Below are 5,692 nucleotides of genomic sequence, written 5' to 3'. Positions count from 1 at the left end.
TCCCAAAAAAAAAAAGTCAGCGACAGTCAGCCCTCCTGGGCTCTTTGGTGAATTAACGTCCGAAAGTGTCTGCTGGTTATAGGATGTAATTTAGGGGGAAAAAAAACTTACAACGTCCTCATGCTATCCACTATAAACAGTGAGAGAGGATCTCCATCACAGCAGAATATCACAGCTTCATGGTCGCGGTCGCTTTTACAGTGCAGCTATTCTCAGATGGCTCCACATTACCCATCATGCCCAGCAGTGAAGAGAGCCAGAGTAAAATTTGCTGTTATGTTGGCCATTTTTACAAGTGATTATTTTCATACCGATGCTGATCTGTCACAGTCACCATGAGTGAAAAGTCTGAGACTTTCATCAGGTCGCAGAACTCATCTCTCAGACGCTTACGATCTCTGTTGGTCAGTGTTGCCCAGTAGAACTGAGCTTCATACTGTGTGTATATTTTATAAATGTGTTTTAATTTATTTTCGTTTATATTGTGGTTTTTATTTTTTTTATTCATTTATTCTCAGACACTGTGAAGAAAAAAAAGAAACTAATTGGTTGTTCACGATGTCTGTGAGACTTCATTCATTTCATTGGTTGCTATGTAGAAATACTGAAATCCTATTGGTTGGAGGGAAGCTAGTTCCCGCCCCGTCTGGTAGCAGCGCAGTTGATCCGGACGAGCAGAGAGGAGACACACAGGAGGAGGCGAACTGAGAAAAATCATTACTTTAAGGACGAATGAAGAGCTGGAAAAGCTTTGAGCCATCCATGAATGCACTTGGAAGCGAGGAAGCATCCAGGAAGTGATGCTAAAACTCTCCGAAATTCTTGGTGAGTGATATTCTCAGCTCAGCTAATGAGCGCACGTGTCTGATCAAGCTAGCTGCTGCGCCCTGCTGATGGCGGGCTTGCAGCATGTGTTTTTTTTCTTGTCATCTTGGTTCATCTGCTGAAACGACAGTTACTGCTAGGATACAGTTGATAGATAGATTTATTTAATTTTAAAAGACATTTTATTGTGGTTTGATTATACTTTGGGATCTCTGATGTGAGCTGTAGCTTAATTCAGTTGTGTTTTGCAAAATCACCAGTGCAATTTTCTTGAGTATTGATTTGAATTAACTGGTTTGATTGTTTTGTGAAGAGATTTTGCCAGTTTGTTTGTAAAATATGGGTTTATAATGTTTTTGTGTGCAAAAAAGTTGCAATAACTATAAAAACTTAATTTGTTAGAGGTTGTGCTAGAAAAATATTCTAGTTCATGATTTGAAATACAAACAATGGATTTCATGGTAAAAATTTGTAATCATAACTCATGGTTTAAAAGAAACTGAACCCATCATCAATTCATAGGTTAAAAAAATATTCTATTTGAGTTGATGTATTGGTTCATAAAGACAAGTAAGTCTTGAAAGGAGTGAATAGAAATGATTGTTACTGTGTTCTTTACTAAGTAGCATGCAGAAATTTGAATAACACAAATGGCCATATGCTCTGTAACATCCTGTGTACAATAAGGTTTTTATTGTCATGCAGGCTGGGTTTTCTTTTGTTCCCTTGGTTGATAACCACTGGTACGCTGAACCCCTGGATTGAACATGGATTCCTCCTTGACCAAAGAGGTGACGAGCTGTCCCAGAACCTGAACCTGATCCTGATACCCCGGTGGAGGAACAACCCCATTCCTCACCTTTATCACTGCCGTGCCGGTAGGACCCTCGAACCGGTGACTTTCAAACCCCGACACAGACTAGATAGTGGGGCAGATAACTGCAAATTACAGGAGAATCGTTCACTTGTGGAAACAAGCACCAAAATTGGCACACATGCTCCTTGGGCATTGCTTTTTTGATAAAAGCCGTTAGCCACCAAAAATTTCATGATGGCGGCCATTTTTCCTTTACTCCCACCATAATGAAACTTAACATGGTGAAAGCAAATATGTATACAAACATTTTATGTATTACAATTTTTATTGACAAACAAATTTAAGTATGAAAATGAGGTGTAATCCTGGTCCAAAAAATGAATGGAGGTCAACGGAAGGTCGAGTTTGGATGGCCAGTGGAACTGCCTGATGAGTCGGATCCACACCAAAATTGTATGCGTTTTAAATTGGACCAGGGTACACCCCTCCAGTGAGTTTTACTGCAGTAAAGTGGAACAAATAAAACTAATGGGGGCAAGTGCTGAGTTGGTAAGGTTGTGCTCTGATTAATTGCAATTGTCATTTGTTTCATTGCTTTAGGATTTCACAGAAAAGTTATGCAGATGCTTGTGGAGATCCGAGACATGTTGAAGGAGCTGAAGGTCATTCAAGCATAGCCGCAGGACACAGCTCTTCCTGACAAGGCTACAACAGTTGAAGAACTTAAAAGTCTTGACGAGTCGCTGAACTCGGTGGAGGAAAGACAAAAACTGGTAGGTTTCATATCTGTTGTGAAGTCTTGCGCAGTGAGAATAATATAATAATGCATTCGGGTGTGCCAAGATCAGATCATGACTTTCAGGACAGGGTGACTGAAAATTTCATGTTGGCAAATTCCCATGTATGTTGGTGCAACATGTACTTGAACACCTCTTCTATAATGAAGCACCAATGATTTGTAGTATCCATACACCATTATCGCATAAAAAGGCAACGAACGCAGGTACCCAAATCCGCATTTTTTAAGGGGACGGACACTCCAACACGAACATGCATCCTATTGAGACCAACTGCTGGGTGTTCATCATGGTACTGATGGTGTCTTTCTTACATGTTTGTGACCCAAAGTAATCTTTTCGTGTTATAGAACACCAAAATGCAAGAAACTTGCAAAATATCAACTGATTTTATGAGTAATTTCACAAAATTTAAAAATTTCATGCCGTGAATAGACTATATCTGCCCCCATTGTTCGTCAGAGTGAAATCTCGCTGCTCTAATTTAGTTGAATATCAAACAACAACCTTTCAGTTTCTCCATTTAAACATTTATTCCTCATTTAACTATGTTCCTTATCAATTGTAGCTTAAGTAACGATTCACAAGAAAAGGGGGACGGACGCTACGCCTGATGACATATTCGTACAAAGACCATTTAAACAGTGATCTCAATGGGATTGATGGTGTTTTTCTGCAAGTTTTTGTCCCAAAGCAAGCTTTCAGTGTTTCAAAATGTCAATATTCAAGTAAATTATAAAATATCATTTGATATTGAGTGTCGTTTGCATCGTTGATGAGTATCATCATGTGATCATGTTGTCAACACGGTCAATGAATCATACTAAACGCACCACAGTTAGTTACATGTGTATCTTACTGCCATTAAATCAGTTAATATCAGACAACAATTAATTTTTTTCTCCAGTCGAACCTTTAACCCTTATTTAATTTCCATCATAGCTCATGTAACATCATGTAACAGACCATGCAAAGGAAGGGACAGACACTACACAATTTAACACAAATGCCTTCCTGACACAGAAATAAGCAACGCATTTTGATGAAATTGTGCTTCAACAATAAACAATGATAAATAATGCACCAATTACAACTGGTAATTGAAGGTCAGAGAATAAGAGGGGACGGACACTACTGAGGGACGGACACTACACAGCGACTAATGTGGCCCCGATTTCAAAAATTAGATGGGGAATCATGTTTTCAAACATATTGTTGCTATTCATTAAGCAAAGATGCACATATGAACAACCATAGTTCCCCAATCCTTCTTGATATTACATGTGAATCAGGACAGAACATTCGGGGGACGGACACTACAAATTATTTTACACATTGCACTAATTGAGGGATGAGTGGAGAGTTTTTCGCATTCACCGTATTTGGTGATAAAGACTGGTCATATTTCTATTAATTACAAACAAATGCACATAATAAACCCATAATTCCTATTATATCTTCTTGGAGTGGTTGGAAATGTGACAAATAAACAACATTATTGGGTCTTAAACAAATTTCTGTAACAGCATATTGGTTCGCCAGAGCTGGCGTCATTCGGTCAAATGTGGCTCGATCTTCACAAAACAAGCTGCAAAAGAAACTAGAGACATGCTGTTATTAGGCATTATTCAAATAACGTGGCCATAACACATTGGTAATATTTTGTTTAAAACATAAATCATTATCTCTTTGCAATGGAATTCCGTAACATGAAAAATGACCCTTCAATACATTCATTTGTGGCAAATAATTTCCAACAGTTTTGTCGAAATTGGTGACAAACTGATTTTTGTAGTTTAGTTACATGCTAGATTGAAAGCAATATTGGTCACAAAACCTAGGCATTGGGTTTCAACACAAATCATTGCTGTAACACTGCCCTTAGGGAAAATATCATCCGATCTTGGCACACCCGATTCCTCTGAGCATTCCTCACTGATTGCATGTGCACTAAGGACGGGATTGATGTAATTTTGTGGTGGTGTATTTTTTCCCCTTTTTTTTTTTTTTTTAAAGTACTGAAGATAAGCACCGAATTTATAACTAGTGTTTGGTCATAGGTGGACGGATATCATTCGGTTGGTGCCAACAAAGCACCGTGGTTCGGTGCCCAATCCTACTGGCAATGTTAAGACTACAACATAATGCATTTTCTCATGTGTACTGTTTGAATCATCTTGTAACACAGTCATGGGGATATACTGAACACTAACCTTGTTTAACACAGATTTTCTCCAATTTCAGATTCAACGCTTGGCAATGGTAGACAGAGGAACGAGTATGGAAACCAATGTCAAATAGGTCATGGACAAGTAAGTTTAAGCGATGCATGTGTAGCAAGCCGTTAGTTCAGCTGTACACTTTCTGTAGAATCAGACCATAGGCCCCGCCTACACAAGCTGTAGCCACCAGGCACTCGCCACCCCACCACAGTTACTTGTGCACATGTGAAATTGTGAAGATAAGGTAAATCAAGCCTTGCACAGATTTGGCGACCAGATACATTTTAAGAATCCATGATTTGCCCTGGAACACTAGATAATTGCTAAGTTAATGTATAATTGTATCCTTATTCCCACAGGTTGATGACGCAAGAAGTCCAGGCGGAGTTCAACTTATGTGGAAGGGGACCTACAAAGAAGCTAGCTTTATATAATGCTGTTTTATATGCGCAGTTTATAGTCATTATTTGCACTGTTTAAAGAATTCTAAAGAGTAAATTTGTGACCTACATTTTTGTGTGCTCAAGCTTTTTTTTTTTCCTTGACTTAAAGGTATAATAGACGATGTTTTAACCAATGACTGGCGTGATGCGAGTCTCAACTATTGGTCCTCTAACATGTCAATCATGCTGGAGAAATGCTTGCGTAACGCCGTCAAGCGTGCTCGTAGGAGCAGCAGAGCCGGTAGGATGGTCTGGCGCATGCACGTTTTTCAAAAAGCAAGTAAGAGACATTTGGCTTCGACTTTTTCGAGAAAATCGTCCATTATACCTTTAAGTGTCTGTTCAGTGTTGGAGGTTAATGTTATCCCGACATTGGATTTTGACGTCAACCCATCATTCAAAAAGCCTACATTCAAAATCCAATGTCTATTTAACGTTGAAAGTTGACTTCAAGCCTATGTTAGGTTTTAACGTAAATCCAACTTTCTATTTGCATCATAATCCAATGGTAATCCAGCGTTGGAAGGCCAACGAATATTCAATGTCTATTTAAAGTTAGAAGTTGACGTCAAGGCTACGTAAGGATTT

The 5,692-nt window shown here is 38.8% G+C and overlaps 1 long non-coding RNA gene across 1 annotated transcript; it reads left to right on the top strand.

Annotated features, from left to right (window-relative positions):
• Nucleotides 1–2,141: 2,141 nt before the first annotated feature.
• On the top strand, nt 2,142–5,174 carry LOC115391210 (uncharacterized). Its single transcript, XR_003931750.1, has 3 exons — nt 2,142–2,415; nt 4,684–4,751; nt 5,021–5,174. It is a non-coding gene; the product is annotated as an uncharacterized LOC115391210 (long non-coding RNA).
• Nucleotides 5,175–5,692: the final 518 nt, after the last annotated feature.

Source organism: Salarias fasciatus, chromosome 1, assembly GCF_902148845.1.
Source record: "Salarias fasciatus chromosome 1, fSalaFa1.1, whole genome shotgun sequence".
NCBI lineage: Eukaryota > Metazoa > Chordata > Actinopteri > Blenniiformes > Blenniidae > Salarias > Salarias fasciatus.
This window is presented reverse-complemented; position numbering and strand designations above follow the sequence as displayed.